Source organism: Heptranchias perlo, chromosome 3, assembly GCF_035084215.1.
Source record: "Heptranchias perlo isolate sHepPer1 chromosome 3, sHepPer1.hap1, whole genome shotgun sequence".
Taxonomy (NCBI): domain Eukaryota; kingdom Metazoa; phylum Chordata; class Chondrichthyes; order Hexanchiformes; family Hexanchidae; genus Heptranchias; species Heptranchias perlo.
In genome coordinates this window covers 42,927,604-42,945,453 of record NC_090327.1, presented here as the reverse complement: position 1 = coordinate 42,945,453, position 17,850 = coordinate 42,927,604, and the positions used below count along the sequence as shown (strand labels likewise).

General features: G+C 42.3%; 1 long non-coding RNA gene across 3 annotated transcripts in view; it reads left to right on the top strand.

The window, feature by feature from the left end:
• Positions 1–278: 278 nt before the first annotated feature.
• LOC137306189 (uncharacterized) overlaps positions 279–17,850 on the top strand; it is a 48,511-nt gene continuing 30,939 nt past the window's right edge. Inside the window, exons 1-3 of one of the 3 annotated variants that reach the window (XR_010958836.1) lie at positions 279–503; positions 6,515–6,600; positions 12,433–13,116. This is a non-coding gene — a long non-coding RNA (uncharacterized lncRNA). Of the gene's footprint in view, positions 504–6,514; positions 6,601–12,432; positions 13,117–17,850 lie in introns of those variants that run through there. The other 2 variants (XR_010958835.1, XR_010958833.1) reach the window with 2 other exon arrangements.

The following is a 17,850-nucleotide window of genomic DNA, read 5'->3' as shown; positions in this document are numbered from 1 at the left end:
CACAGCAGAAATTATTATTGTTAACAAATGGAATGAGCGGTTAGAATAGAAATAGGATCCCCTGTGTGTTTCAGAATCAAGCTCTGCTGACAAAGAAATATAGGGCCATTGGAAAGGGTACAGGAAGGATAATTAAGGATATCTGGAATTTACATCATTGAGCTAAGAGAAGATGCTCTGGGAAAAAAAGGCAGATATAAGTCAAGTGTTTTTAATTATTAAACAGTTGAAAGCGTGGCACCTGAAATGAACTTTGTGTAGAACGGGTAAGCCTGGGACACTCTGAACTATAAGTTACTTCAAGTTCAACATCTTCTCATTTAGAGGTGAGGGCCGGTTTTACAAAATCATGATCCTGGTGGGAAGCCTCACCGGGAACGTGATTAAATCAGGGAACAAAATATCGGCAAATGCAGGACGAAACAGTTGAGAATATTGGTAGGCTTTTTTTGTTTCCAGAATGTGTAAAGGAAAATATTAAGAAAAAGGAAGCAAAACATAAGGTAAGAATTTTCTTTGGTCCCGCTGGGTAGCAGTGTTGAAAATGCATTTGTGGCGATTTCTTTTGTTCGGTATTTCTACCAAAATTGTAAGTCGGTTCCTGTAGAACCAGTTTAAAATTTTGCTCGACATATCGAACAGAGTAAAAGTTCACAAGCATATTTACAATGTCCTACACATAATGAGCTGAGGCATTCTTATCACCCTATTGGGTTAAAATTGCGCTGTGGCACAATAGTAATAACCCCGTTAATGTGTTAATTACCAACATTGTACAAGGTGATTTCAACATGAGAAAGCTTGAAGTACGAAGGCAGAGAGACTAAGCAAAAGAGAGAAGGAAGACTATTTAGAAAGTGGGGCTGAAATCAATGGTGTGTGATTTTAATAACAAAGCATTAACAAATTCAGATGAAATTCCTTTGCCGACTAATTTAAAAGGGATTCTCTATTTGTGCTAATGGGCCCAATCTTGCTTGAAAAATAACAACGAGGCAGGGCGTTTTTAATGTGCAAATCGGCTGGCAAATTCAGGGGATTAAGAGATACATCATGAGTTGATAATCTCCAGAATTTGCTGGTTGATTTACTCTGCTTTGCTTCACACAAACTGCATCTCACCCTTAACCTCCCTGTGATTTTTAAGAACTTGATGGATTTGCGCATTAATTGGCCATTAAACTCACCACAGAAAGTTAAGTCTGGTAATTAACAGCATAAATACCTTTAAGGACATGATAATTGTTAATATAGTGCCAATCATCCTCTCTGGCCCAGAAATTGAACAATTTAAACTGTAGAGTCTCATTCCTTCAGGTGGTAAATTGTTCTTAGAGATTTTTAAAATGTTATTTTAAATTTTTTTTTTAACTTACTTTTCCTTTCTATCTTTTCTCTCTCTCTTTCTTAATGCAATCTTTCCCTCTCTTTCTCTTTCTGTACCTGATTTGACCACAATTCACCCTCCTTCTCGGTCATTCCTCTGTTTCTTTCACAATCCTTAATCTCAATGATTGAGGGTGTTGGATCCACTGTTCACTGAGGTCCCAGATGCCCTGTTGCCCTTGCCACGCCATTATCAGTTCACACTTACAGCAAGTTACGGCGCTAAACGTTTTTGTGCTGAATGGTGCAGAAAAAAGTCTTAACTAATGGGAAATGCCATGAGGTGCAACATTCCAGCAAGATCCAGCCCTTAAAGTTTTGTTAAAATAGCAGGAAGGGCATTTCATACAAACTGGCTAATGCTTTTTTTACACCAATATCATACAGTGCAATTTCAGCTGGAAGTTTTTGAGAAAGTCAATAATATCTTATAACAACAACATCATGTGAAGGAAACAGCTAGAGTCTACATCAAAGAACAAGAAAGAAGAACTTAAAAACCATTACGTGGTTTACTATAAAGAAAGAAAATTAATTCTTAGAGTACACTTTTGGGGAAGACAACAATGCGCTCATTACAAGTACTTGAGCTGCCAAAGCAATTTATAAGTAATGCAATTTAATGTTTCCAAAAAACAAAACCAGATACAGCAGGATAGAATTATATCAATTCATGTAATTGTTATTGGTTAGAATAGCCAATCAAAAATTATTTCAATTTTATGGCTTGAGTACATCTGTAATTTTAATTTAAACTTGAAGTAGTGTTCCATCACTTAAATGAAGGACAGTTTTAAAAAAGATGAATGGAATCATAGAAAGGTTACAGCACGGAAGGAGGCCATTTGGCCCATCGAGTCCGCGCCTCTATGCAAGAGCATTCCAGCTAGTCCGACTCTCCCGCCCTATCCCCGTAGCATTGCAAAATTTTTCCTTTCAAGTACTTATCCAGTTCCCTTTTGAAGGCCATGATTGAATCTGCCTCCACCACCTCCTCGGGCAGTGCACTCCAGATCCCAACCACTCACTGTGTAAAAAAAGTTTTTCCTCCTGCAACCTTTTGGTTCTTTTGCCAATCACCTTAAATCTATGTCCTCTGTTTCTTGACCCTTCTGCCAATGGGAACAGTTTCTCTCTATCTACTCTGTCTAGACCCTTCATGATGTTGAATACCTCTATCAGATCTCCTTGCAACTGTCTCTATTCCAAGGAGAACAACCCCAGCTTCTCCAGTCTATCCACATAACTAAAGTCCCTCATTCCTGGAATCATTCTAGTAAATCTCTTCTGCACCCTCTCTAAGGACTTCACATCTTTCCTAAAACAGTAAAGTACAATGATGAGATAATCTAGCCTCATCCTCATAACTGCAAGTGAAAAAACATTTACTGTTAGTGAATATTTGGCTCAAATTTAACAAAGTTTTGAAGTTTGAAGGAACTACATCATAGCCTAACACTCTGGGAACCTTTTATTAATACTAGAGATATTGGGCCATAATTTGCTGTGCCAGGGCATCTAACGGTATCTGCCATTAGTTAGACTTGCCCTTGCATGTTTAGGTTTTTAACATTTTTTGTATAGCAAGTTGCTGAAAGTGTGAGCTGATAATGTCGCAGCAAAGGAAACCAGGCATCTAGGACCTGAGTGAACAGGGCAAGCAACTGTGTATCTCCTTAACCAATCAGATTGAAGGATTGCAAAATTAACAGCACAAGGACTGAGAAGCCATGATGTGGAGAACCCTGTGTGAGAACCTCTGGATACATCGAGGGCATCCTGAAACCCATCGTACAGGGAACTCCCAGCTTCTGTCGTGACACTACAGACTTCCTACAAAAACTCAGTACCCACGGACCAGTTGAACCAGGAACACTTCTCACCACGATGGACGTTTCGGCACTCTACACCAGTATCCCCCACGATGACGGCATCGCTGTGACAGCATCAATACTCAACACCAACAACAGCCAATCTCCAGACGCCATCCTACAACTCATCCGCTTCATCCTGGATCACAATGTCTTCACCTTCAATAACCAGTTCTTTACCCAAACACACGGAACAGCCATGAGGACCAAATTCGCACCCCAATACGCCAACATTTTCATGCACAAGTTCGAGCAGGACTTCTTCACTGCACAGGACCTCCAACCAACACTATACACCAGATACATCGACGACATTTTCTTTCTATGGACCCACGGCGAGGAATCACTAAAGAGACTACACGATAACATCAACAAGTTCCATCCCACCATCAAGCTCACCATGGACTACTCCTCAGAATCAGTTTCTTTCTTGGACACACGAATCTCCATCAAAGACGGGCACCTCAGCACCTCACTCTACCACAAGCCCACAGACAACCTCACGATACTCCATTTTTCCAGCTTCCACCCTAACCACATCAAAGAGGCCATCCCCTATGGACAGGCCCTGCGAATACACAGGGTCTGCTCAGACGAGGAGGAACGCGATGGACACCTACAGACGCTGAAAGACGCCCTAGTAAGAACGGGATATGACGCTCGACTCATCGATCGACAGTTCCGACGGGCTACAGCGAAAAATCGCATAGACCTCCTCAGGAGACCAACACGGGACACAACTAACAGAGTACCCTTTGTCGTCCAGTACTTCCCCGGAGCGGAGAAACTACGCCATGTTCTCCGCAGCCTTCAACATGTCATCAATGACGACGAACACCTCGCTATGGCCATCCCCACACCTCCACTACTCGCCTTTAAACAGCCACCCAACCTCAAACAGACCATCGTTCGCAGCAAATTACCTAGCTTTCAGGAGAACAGCGTCCACGACACCACACAACCCTGCCACAGCAACCTCTGCAAGACATGCCAGATCATCGATACAGATACCACCATCACACGAGAGGACACCACCCACCAGGTACATGGTTCATACTCCTGTGACTCGGCCAACGTTGTCTACCTCATACGTTGCAGGAAAGGATGCCCCAGAGCATGGTACATTGGCGAGACCATGCGACAACGGATGAACGGACACCACGCAACAATCGCCAAACATGAGGGTTCCCTCCCAGTCGGGGAACACTTCAGCAGTCAGGGACATTCAGCCACCGACCTTCGGGTAAGCATACTCCAAGGCGGCCTTCGAGACACACGACAACGCAAAATCGTCGAGCAGAAATTGATAGCCAAGTTCCGCACCCATGAGGACGGCCTCAACCGGGATCTTGGGTTCATGTCACGCTACACGTTACCCCACCAGCGAACAAATGTTATCTGTTTTTAATACGGGTCATTTGCTGTCTTTTCGATGTTTCTGCCCCTCTTTTTTTTGGTGGTTTCTATATTCGGGGGATCTGTAGGTAACACCTGTCTATCTGCACACTGATTGCCTTGGCAACGGGCAGTTGAAAACACTGTCTGTAATCACCAAGCATTGTTCTGTGATTTATAAATGCGAAGGGTTCGAGGATTTCATTTCCACGTTCACCTGAGGAAGGAGGAAGCCTCCGAAAGCTTGTGAATTTCAAATAAAATTGCTGGACTATAACTTGGTGTTGTAAAATTGTTTACAAGGACTGAGAAGGAAGTGTAAATTAGAGTGGGCGAATTCAATGTCAAATCAGGTACAGAAAGAGAAATAAAGAGAGGGAAAGAAAGATTGGATTAAGAGAGAAAAAAAAGACAGAAAGGAAAAGTAAAAAAAAGGTACATTTTTAATGTAAAATTTGACATTTTTAAAATCTCCAACAACAATTAAAACCTGAAGAAATGAGATTCCACACTTGTAATAATTAGTTTTCTGTGCCAGAGAGGTTGACTGGCAGCAATTAACACTTATCACGTCATTTAAAGGGTACTTAGGCTTGAAATGACTTGACTTAACTTTCTGTGGCAAGTTTAGTTCGTATCTACCGCGCAAATACAGGAACTTCACGCCATTCAATGCATTTCAATGGTGAGGCAGACAGTGAGATGCCATTTTCGAGAAGCTAACGGCGGAGCAGCGCAACTCAGACAGCAACTTTTGGATTTGCGTGTTTAACCGTGCATCTGCTATTGCGTGAAGTTGCTCTAGCATTTGCGCATAAATAATAGCGAGCGCCATTAGCCTTACCATTATTTTGATAGCAAATTATGGCCCATGGTTATGAAATATAAAATGCTGTGATAAAGAACTGCTCATTAAGAGTAAACATTTAGATTCATTTGAACTTTGGATGCAGAGAGGCTAATTTTCACACTACTTGGGCAGTAAATTGGCAGGGCAGATCACCCACCTGTTACAGAAATCGGGTGGGTTCCGTGACGGGTTTGCCGCCCAAGGGGTGAAGGTGTAAATTACTCCCTGAGAGTCCAAATTTTGCACCTGCCAAGTCAGTTTAAAGCTGATCTGACTTTGAAGCAGATGGCGCATATGACTACATTCCAGCAGTTCTTTAAGGTGATAAAGTAGATTCTCCTGTGCGAAGAAGCATGGGAAAGAACCACCAACATGACTTGCATTCTGCATGAATATGTCACCACTGCCTTCTTTTCTGGTAGCTATTGGGATCAGATATATAGATCATCACAATGCCGCACATCCTTCTCCGAATGAAATTACTAGAGAAAAGAAAACACCGCACCACAACCCCATAATACTGCACATCTCTCCTAGACTACCAAAGAGAAAAGGCTATATATTTTGAAAAGCGTTAAAAGGTTTACATACAGGAGCTGAATAATCCCATTGGACTGCCAGCCAACCGGTAATATTTTTGTTTGTAAAATATTCCATCAGTTGCTACAGCACCTGCCGCAGATTGCAACTGTTCACCTGCTATCCAATCTGATTCTGCTAATTCGTCCTACACACCTGCAGGTTAAAAAATAGCCTACAACACAGAAGCTTTACTGAAGAGAATGGCTAGGTCTCCTAGCAACCTGCACACTTTGATCAGTCGATTTCCAAATACACCCACCTGCCAACTTTCCAATTTTGTTACTCTCGTTCAGCTTCAAGAAATTAAATAAAAGTAAGTTACTATGGAAAGAGCGAAGGAGAGCCTGTTTTTGCAAGGCATCGGATTATCAATAGGTTACATCACCAAGTTATCAAGCTGAGAACTTATATCCATGATTCCCCCATATAGCGAGTTCCTGATCTCTTCAAGATCATCTAGGGGAGGCACTGAGTACAGGTCAAGCACTTGAACACAGGATGGCAGGAAGATGCCAGGTGAGTAAACTGTCCTAGCAGCTAGTTACCTCATGTTATTAACAGAGGCTTGGTAGAAAGTTGGCTGACCAGCCTCTTAGCTAGGAACAAATTACATGTTGGAGACGGGTCTAAAGAGAGAAAACAACTTAAGAAAAGGGATAATAAAAATACAGTGGAATTCTTTAATGTATGGTGTTAGGATGGATAATAATTGTATCATAACCAGATTCGCATACAGTGGGACTGATTCATTGATCTAAACAGTACTTATTGTGTGAAGAACAAACAAGCACCAGGTCATCATTTACTTAATTCGAAGATATGTTCCCAGCTTAACAATGTTATACGATAAATACCTCCGCAGGATAGGCTGACTGGATGGTTCAAGAGCAAGAAAGTCATAACATGAGTTGGTGTTACAAATTCAGGTCTGCCATAGGTACCTTCTCGGGTTTAGTGACATCACTCACTCCCATAAGTGGTCTGAGTGCCTTACCTTTGTGGAGGTTGACTCGCACTGACCAACTTGTTCAATAGCGTAACCCAAGGGTGTAACAATATGTAACCTTTACTGAATATTCGTGTCTTTTGCATGTGTACTTCTCCAATCAGTTTCAAGGCAGATTGAACAAACATTCGGTCAGACCAGGCTTGATTTGAATTGATAAGCTGGCCTCTTTCACAGTAATGTGAACATACAGAATGGCAGTTATAAATGGACTCACTTAATTCAAACATAACTGAAATTGTTCTCCTTCGAGCAGAGAAGGTTAAGGGGAGATTTAATAGAGGTGTTCAAAATTATGAGGGGTTTTGAAGGAGAAACTTTCCACCAACAGGAGGGTCTGTAACCAGAGGACACAGATTTCAGATAATTAGCAAAGGAACTAGAGGGGTGATGAAGAGGATTTTTTTTATGCATAGAGTTATGGTTTTCTTTTATTCGTTCATGGGATATGGATGTCACTGGCAAGGCCAGCATTTATTGCCCATCCCTTAATTACCCTTGAGAAGGTGGTGATGAGCCACCTTCTTGACAACTGAGTTCAGAGGGCAATTAAGAATCAACCACATTGCTGTGGGTCTGGAGTCACATATAGGCCAGACCTGGTAGGGACAGCAGGTTTCCTTCCCTAAAGGGCATTAGTGAACCAGATGGGTTTTTACAACAATCCGGAAGTTTCATGGCCACTATCACTGATACTATATTTTTTTAATTCTAGATTTTATTTAATTAATTGAATTTCAATTCCCCAGCTGCCATGGTGGGATTTGAACTCATGACTCTGGATTACTAGTCCAGTAACATAATCACTATGCTACCGTACCCCTGAATGCACTGCCTGAAAGGGCGGTGGAAGTGAAATCAATAGTAACTTTCAAAAGGGAATTGGATAAATACGTGAAAAGGAAATATTTGCAGGGCTATGGGAAAGAGCAGGGGAGTGGGACTAATTGGATAGCTTTCAATGGGACAAATGGCCTCATCTTGTGCTGTGTGATTCTATGATAATCTTTGCATAATGAGACAAAATAAAGAAAATACCATGTTTCTTCATGTTTCTTCAATCAGTAAGTCATCTTACTTGATTTAAGCAAGATGATTTCTAACTGTTTCTACAACATTTGCAGCTTTCTATTTAAAAACTTGCATGCCCCCGCAGCCCTCCTATTTAAAAACCTCTCCACCATTCTGCACCCTAGTCTCTGTTCACAGCCAAAAATAATCAAAGACTTTCCAATACAATAGATATGAGATGTTTTTTGATTGCTGAGACAGGCTAAAGAACTGCTTGTTTCCAATCTATGAGAAAACATCATCAAAACTAGCTCAATAGCATTTTAATTACCTATTATCCCAGTTTCTTTTAGCTTGTCTGAATACATTAACCTTTAAAAGTCAAACATTAAAAGTTTTTTTTTCCAAATCCTTTCTGTGGAAAAATGGTTAAAGCAGTTTCCAAAACACAACAGTTGGCTATAATCAGCTTAATGTCATGTGGAGATATTGTATGGTTAGCCATGACATGTTCTATTTACAGTACTTGCAATATGTTTTTGGCTAAAGAAAAATGGATCTTAATATTTCTGTAGTTTTGTAGACCATGAGATGTGTTGAAGTTATTTGTGATGTTATTTTGTTCTTGGGATCACATACCCGTTGGAGTACATTACTTGTGTTATTGCTGTGTGAATATTCTAAATCAGAATGTCTTAAATGCACCTTTAATATTACTGTAGCAATTCTGCTCTATTGGGAAATATACAAAGTGCAAGAGAAATGAGTGCCAACTGAACTTCAAGCATTTTTATTTATATAGCTAATAATGTAGAGGACTGTACCAAAATACAGAAAGACAAACAGGTTTGCAGAGTGGGTGAATAAATGGCAAATAGAATTCAATATAGCAAAGCGGTGAGGCTCTTCATTTTGGTAGGAAGAATAAAGAGGCCATTTATTTCTTGGAAGGTAAGAAACTAAATGGGGTTGAAGAGCAAAGAGATCCAGGATACAGATACATAAAATGCTAAAAGCAGCAACACAAGTTGATGAGACCATAATGAGTGCAAACAAAGTACTGAGGTTCATCTCTAGAGGAATAGAATGCAAAAGCAGGGAGGTAATGTTAAATTTATATAGAACCTTGGTTAGACCACACTTGGAGTACTGTGCACAGTTCTGATCTCCATACAACAAAAAGGATATTGAAGCACTGGAGAAAGTGCAGAAAATATTTACAAGAATGTTATGAAAATTGAGAGAATGGAACCATCAGGAAAGATTAAGCAGGCTGGGACTCTTTTCTGTGGAAAAGAGAAGACTAAGAGGAGACCTGATAGAGCTTTTTAAAATTATGAAGGGGTTGAATAGGTTGGATGTGGAAAAAACATTTACATTTGTGGGTGAATCCAGAACAAGTGGCATAAGCATAAGCATAAGCTAGCCACTAACAGATCAAGTGAAGAATTTAGGTAGAATTTCTTTACAGAGAAAGTGGTGAGAATGTGGAACTTGCTGCCACATGGAGTGATTGAAGCAGATAGCATTAATGCATTTAAGGAGAGGAGGTTTGTGTGGTGTATAAACACCAGCATAGGCCAGTTGGGCTGACTGGCCTGTTTCTGTGCTGTATATTCTACGCAATGTATTTCTACCTTTTATCTGATGAAAGAATACTTTTACAGAAATTAACAATGCAGGACACTTCAACTGACCAAGTTCTAGATTTCAAGTGCATTCCAAATCTTTGTGCTACTGGGTCATGTATACAACAGTGATAGGAGGTAAAACAATATTTGATATTTCTGAGTTAGCACAAACTCCATCAATTTTTTTTAAATTCCAGCACTCTCAGGTTAAGCTGTCACTAAAGTTGTTTCCATTCTGAATGTACCAGGACACTCTACACAGTTGGGTTACATCCCAGACGCGGATAAAGAAACAAAAAGGAAAATATTTGCAATCATCAGCAGGGCCAGATGCAGATCAGATCCTTTGTTTCATGGATGATCATTTTTTTTTGCATGTAAACAAACATTTTGAAATATATTTTATTGGCAATTTTCATCAGTCATAAAAAATCCATGGTAATAAAAAATGTTGAAAGAACCAATTAAAAAATTGCGGACTGTTAGCTTGCCACTGGTGCACTGGTGCCAGTTATAAGCAGATTTAACAGGTGTTTTCATTTTGAAAATCCATCTGTTGCCATCTTTCCCTTGGCCCACATGCTCTGGCTTGTGTATATTATGTAACTCTCTATTTATGATGTATATCCTTTTCCATCTCAGCAACTTTTGGAATGCGCAGGCTATAAAATAAAACTGAAGTAACTAACATTAGAAGTGTTTATTTAGTTTTACACAGTCTGGAACAAAGTAGTATAGCACTTCAGACTTTACAATATAGAAAAGCTTAGAACATTAATAGTTTTTCAGAAGAAAACTATTAACCTCTTGAGTATTACACTTCCCAGCAGCCATTAAAATTCAATTTTTAATGGTTCTTCTTTAATAAGAGATGTTTGAGGAAAAATTTGACTTGTGTCGGTTTCCGGTGCATGATGGGAGGCGCGAGCCAAACATACGCCTGAAGACCTCAGCCCGAGGCCCGATCGAAATTGAGCCTTGGGCTTAATTTGCATAAAACCAGTGAGCTGCGGCCAACAGTCGGGCGTTCCGATGCAATTTGTTGATTGGAACCTGACCAATTCCAGCTGCCTCTGACAATGAGCCGGCCCACAGCTAGGTTCTGGGGGGCGGTGGGGTGGTGGGTGCGGGGAAGCAAAGTGTAGGGGTGGGGGGGGGTGCAGGCTCGGACCAACAGTGACCCGTGGTATTTTTCTGGAGCCGTGAGCTACTGCTTCTCCTGGATCCATAGAAATGTGACTTTTAAAAAGTTTTCTTACCTTTTTGGGATGGTCTCCAGCGGTCCCTTTAAGGACCGCTCATTAGGCCACAGAAGACCCAGAATAACCGGGCGGAACATACGTGGCGCTTGCCCTACTCACTTGCTGACCATTTTGAATCCTGGTCCTACAGTGGCAATTTGCATACGCAGGGCGCCTAACTCCTGTTTCACGTTGACGCCCTGTACACCTAGAAGTTGTCAGCTTCCAATTTGGTGGCTAGGGAAGATCGGGAACAGGAGATCGTGACAAAACTCTTCCCCTTAACATTGATTTAATGCTCAAAAAATGGGTGCAACGATGTTCCTACAGGGAACAAAGCTGAACTGGTGGGAACTAGGAATATAGGAACAGCAGTAGGCCATTCAGTCCTCCCAAGCCTAATCCATTATTCAATTAGATCTGTACTTCAATTCCATTCATCTGCCTTTGCTCCATACCCCTTTATCGATTTCAGTCTTGAACGTTTGAATTGACCCAGCATCCATTACCTTTATGGGGAGCGAGTTCCAGATTTTCACTATCCATTGTGTGAAATTTTAAGATTATGCCCTCTTGTTTTGGATTTCTCCACCAGAGGAAATAGTTTCTCTGTAACAATCCTATCAAATCCCTTTATCATTTTAAAGACCTTAAATAGATCACCCTTCTATACTCAAGGGAATACAAGTCAAATTTATGCAACCTGGCTTCATAATTTAATCCTTTAAGCCCCGGTATCATTCTAGTGAGTCTGCACTGTACCCCTTCCAAGGTCTTTCTCTCCCAGAAATGCACTGAACGCAGCATCAAAGCAGGAGTCTTTATGTAATGATAAACTAAGCCGAAGGAGACTCACTTACTCCGATTTAACACTACAAGAAGACTCCTGCTAGGATTCTGTATCAGGAATCCCTTTGAGTGATCACCAATTCCCTGAAACACAGATCAGATCTGCACTCCTAGCACTGGCCCCAGCCCAAAACCTTACAGCCCCACACCTGGCCTCAGGCCACCCTCAATTCTGGACCTAGTAGCAGTGGGCTTCCTAACATTTTGGATATGCCTCTAATGAGTGACAACAGGCATGCATAATCTTGTTGCGTCTGTGGCCAGACTAGCTGATGGTATAGAAGTAACTTTAAAAACAATTTGTGATTGAATGGATGGTGTTGACGTTGATGTCAGATAAAAAACACAATGGACGTCAATGGGATTCCTATATCTGAGGTGAAATTTGACAATCTCACTCGGAGAAGATAGGATGGCTGGTGTGGGAAATGGAAAAATGGCACACAGTGCATTAGGAGCTGCTCTTCTGAGATTGCAGCTGAGGCAACCTCTGCAAGACATGCCAGATCATCGACACAGATACCACCATCACACGAGAGGACACCACCCACCAGGTACATGGTTAATACTCCTGTGACTCGGCCAACGTTGTCTACCTCATGCGTTGCAGGAAAGGATGCCCCGGAGCATGGTACATCGGCGAGACCATGCAGACACTGCGACAACGGATGAACGGACACCGCGCAACAATCGCCAGACAGGAGGGTTCCCTCCCAGTCGGGGAACACTTCAGCAGTCAAGGACATTCAGCCTCCGATCTTCGGGTAAGCGTTCTCCAAGGCGGCCTTCGAGACTCACGACAACGCAAAATCGTCGAGCAGAAATTGATAGCCAAGTTCCGCACCCATGAGGACGGCCTCAACCGGGATCTTGGGTTCATGTCACGCTACATGTAACCCCACCTGATGTAGAGTCATCCAGACTCAAGTCGTAGTTGGCTTGTTCTCCATACACAGATGCGGCTGGACCTGCTGCGATTTGCAGCAAAAGAAAGGTTATCTGTTTTTAATACAAACCCCAGCATCTGCTACATTTGACCCCTGGTGACCCCAACTCAGTATTCTTGGATGTCATGTTTTCCTGACTAACCTGTTTGAACACCATTCACTCCTTTGATTGCTGTGATTATCTCTCTGCCAAGGTGTGATAAAGGGCAGTTAGAAAGATTATCTGTAATCACCAGGCATTGTTCTCTGACTATATATGCTGTGCCTTTACGCAACTCTTCACTTCACCTGATGAAGGAGCAAAGCTCCGAAAGCTTGTGATTTCAAATAAAGCTGTTGGACCATAACCTGGTGTTGTGCGACTCCTTACATTTGTCCACCCCAGTCCATCACCGGCATCTCCACATCAGAGGTACATGTTGGGCAGAGTAGAATCATAGAATCATAGAAGTCACAACATGGAAACAGGCCCTTCGGCCCAACATGTCCATGTCGCCCAGTTTATACCACTAAGCTAGTCCCAATTGCCTGCACTTGGCCCATATCCCTCGATACCCATCTTACCCATGTAACTGTCCAAATGCTTTTTAAAAGACAAAATTGTACCCGCCTCTACTACTGCCTCTGGCAGCTCGTTCCAGACACTCACCACCCTTTGAGTGAAAAAATTGCCCCTCTGGACCCTTTTGTATCTCTCCCCTCTCACCTTAAATCTGTGCCCCCTCGTTATAGACTCCCCTACCTTTGGGAAAAGATTTTGACTATCGACCTTATCTATGCCCCTCATTATTTTATAGACTTCTATAAGATCTCCCCTTAACCTCCTACTCTCCAGGGAAAAAAGTCCCAGTCTGTCTAACCTCTCCCTGTAAGTCAAACCATCAAGTCCCGGTAGCATCCTCGTAAATCTTTTCTGCACTCTTTCTAGTTTAATAATATCCTTTCTATAATAGGGTGACCAGAACTGTACACAGTACTCCAAGTGTGGCCTCACCAATGCCCTGTACAACTTCAACAAGACATCCCAACTCCTGCATTCAATGTTCTGACCAATGAAACCAAGCATGCTGAATGCCTTCTTCACCACCCTATCCACCTGTGACTCCACTTTCAAGGAGCTATGAATCTGTACTCCCAGATCTCTTTGTTCTATAACTCTCCCCAACGCCCTACCATTAACGGAGTAGGTCCTGGCCCGATTCGATCTACCAAAATGCATCACCTCACATTTATCTAAATTAAACTCCATCTGCCATTCATCGGCCCACTGGCCCAATTTATCAAGATCCCGTTGCAATCCCAGATAACCTTCTTCACTGTCCACAATGCCACCAATCTTGGTGTCATCTGCAAACTTACTAACCATGCCTCCTAAATTCTCATCCAAATCATTAATATAAATAACAAATAACAGCGGACCCAGCACCGATCCCTGAGGCACACCGCTGGACACAGGCATCCAGTTTGAAAAACAACCCTCTACAACCACCCTCTGTCTTCTGTCGTCAAGCCAATTTTGTATCCAATTGGCTACCTCACCTTGGATCCCATGAGATTTAACCTTATGTAACAACCTACCTTGCGGTACCTTGTCAAATGCTTTGCTGAAGTCCATGTAGACCACGTCTACTGCACAGCCCTCATCTATCTTCTTGGTTACCCCTTCAAAAAACTCAATCAAATTCGTGAGACATGATTTTCCTCTCACAAAACCATGCTGACTGTTCCTAATTAGTCCCTGCCTCTCCAAATGCCTGTAGATCCTGTCCCTCAGAATACCCTCTAACAACTTACCCACTACAGATGTCAGGCTCACTGGTCTGTAGTTCCCAGGCTTTTCCCTGCCGCCCTTCTTAAACAAAGGCACAACATTTGCTACCCTCCAATCTTCAGGCACCTCACCTGTAGCGGTGGATGATTCAAATATCTCTGCTAGGGGACCCGCAATTTCCTCCCTAACCTCCCATAACGTCCTGGGATACATTTCATCAGGTCCCGGAGATTTATCTACCTTGATGCGCGTTAAGACTTCCAGCACCTCCCTCTCTGTAATATGTACACTCCTCAAGACATCACTATTTATTTCCCCAAGTTCCCTAACATCCATGCCTTTCTCAACCGTAAATACCGATGTGAAATATTCATTCAGGATCTCACCCATCTCTTGTGGTTCCGCACATAGATGACCTTGTTGATCCTTAAGAGGCCCTACTCTCTCCCTAGTTACCCTTTTGCCCTTTACTCTGCATCAAAGCATTTGACACCTCTCCTGAGAGTGCTTGATACTGATAGTGGTTACCTGAAATCTAAGGTGTTGTAATGTGCAGTATTAACATTCCTCACCTTGATCAGCACAAAACCACACACACAAGAAAAAAAGCAAGATTAAAAGTGAAGTTGGAGTTGATGAAAAGCCCAAACCATTTTGCACTGATGCAAACTGTCCAGCGTAACTTGTCAATGAGAGACACTCTAATCAAACTAGTAACAATTTTCTAGAGTACCCTGAATACCCACCCATTTATTTCCACTTGGAGTGCAAAGTCATTTCCTTTTGACTCCGAGGAACAGTAAAGTATAGGTAACACAGACAACTCATCAGCCAAAGGAAATAAGTAATATAAACACCACAAGTGCCATTATCAGAGCTGCAGATACTTGTTAACTGTTCCAACACTTCACCCGACTCTTACGACTAGTGTAGTTCCCCCTTTCATTTTCACCTTGTTATGTTTGTGCCTCATCAAAAAAGACTAATTGAAGAATTTCATGTTAATACAAAAAAAAGTCAAAATAACTTTTTCCACTAAATTTTTCATCAAACAGTGCCTTATTTTCCAGACAGATTTAGCTAACTCTGGATAAATTCAGATTACTAACCCATGACCAAAGGAACGCTGTTTGACAGTTCAGCAGCTGGCTGGAGATTTGCCATCATTTTCAGAACATTGAAAGCAAACGCAATGTCGTCTTGAGGGCTTTGTTCTCAATTACAGAAAATGATATCAAATGTAAATGACTGGCTGTGAGATAACTCACAGGAAAGCTCAAAGTGAGGATAAAAATTAATTTCAAACTAACAGATTAATAAATTTCCACAGTCCAGATTCTCAGGTCATGAGATAAAGAGGACCACCTTTGAAAACTGAAAGGACACAAAGACAGATCAGATATGTGAAACTTTTATTATACTTCATTACCCAGAAATATCATGGAACCTTTGTTAAATATATTTATTGTTTTCAGGGGAACTGAACCATCACAATTTTCATTCCAAGAAATCAATGGGATAAAAATGGGGTAGATTCTATATCGGGTGGTTAATCTGGCAATGCAGCTTGTCGTCCGGGAGGTGAAGGTGAAGATTACCCCCAAGGCTGTCATATTGTATTTAACCACGGTCAACATGGGGGAGCTGCAGAAAGTACAATATTTAATCCTTTCAGCAGTTTTGAAAGCTATCACATTGATGCACACAGGTACAGTAACATAGTGGTTATCTTACAGGACTAGTAATCCGGAGACATGGGTTCAAATCCCACCACGGCAGCTGGAGAATTTAAATTCAATTAATTAAATAAAATTTATTTAGTAACAGTAATGGTGATTGTTGTAAAAATCCATCTGGTTCACTCGGAATCCTGCTGTCCTTACTCAATGTGACTCCAGACCCACAGCAATGTGGTTGATTCTTAACTGCCCTCTGAAATGGCTTAGCAAGCCACTCAAATGTACAATCCTGCTACAAAAATTCATAATAACAATAAAACCAGACGGGCCACTAGGCACCGGACACGACAAAGGCAAAGGCAAACCAAGCTTAGCCCACCCTGCAAAGTCCTCCACAGATTAGACAAGCAACAGCCTGACATAGCCATGCTCACAGAATCCTACCTTTCAGCCAATGTCCCAGACTCCTCCATTACCATCCCTGGGTATGTCCTGTCCCACCTGAGGTGGTGGTACAGTGGTATACTGTCAAGAGGGAGTGGTCCTGGGAGTCCTCAACATTGACTCTGGGCCCCATTAAGTCTCATGGCATCAGGTCAAACATGGGCAAAGAAACCTCCTGCTAATTACCACCTACCACCTCCCTCAGCTGATGAATCAGTCCTCCTCCATGTTGAGCACAACTAGGAGAAAGCACTGAGGGTCGCAAGGACACAGAGTGTACTCTGGGTGGGGGACTTCAATGTCCATCATCAACAGCAGCTCGGTAGCACCACTGCAGACTGAGCTGGCTGAGTCCTGAAGGACATAGCTGCTAGACTGGGTCTGCGGCAGGTGGTGAGCGAAACAACATGAGGGAAAAACCTACTTGATCACATCCTCATCAATCTGCCTGTTATAGATGCATCTGTCCATTATTGGTAGGAGTGACCACCACACGTTCCTTGTGGAGACGAAGTCCCGTCTTCACACTGAGGACACGTGTTGTGTGGCACTACCACCATTCTAAATGGGATAGCTTCAGAACAGAACTAGCAGCTCAAAACTGGGCATCAGTGAGGCGCTGTGGGCCATCAGCAGCAACAGAATTGTATTTCACCGCAGTCTGTAACCTCATGACCCAGCATATTCCTCACTCTATCATTACCAACAAGCCACGGATCAACCCTGGTTCAATGAGGAGTGTAGAAGAGCATGCCAGGAGCAGCACCAGACATATCAAAAAATGAGGTGCCAACCTGGTGAAGCTACAACACTGGACAACATGCATGCTAAACAGCGAATGCAGCATGCTATAGACAGAGACAAGCAATCCCACAACTAATGGATCAGATCAAAGCTCTGCAGTCCTGCCACATCCAGTCGTGAATGGTGGTGGACAATTAAACAACTAACGGGAGGAGGAGGCTCCGTGAACATCTCCATCCTCAATGATGGCATAGCCTAGCTCGTGAGTACAACGGACAAGCATGAAGCGTTTGAAACCATCTTCAGCCGGAGGTGCTGAGTGGATGATCCATCTCGACCTCCTCCCGAGATCCCCACCATCACAGAAGCCAGTCATCAGCCAATTCAATTCGCTCCACGTAATATCAAGAAATGCCTGAGTGCGCTGGATACAGCAAAGGCTA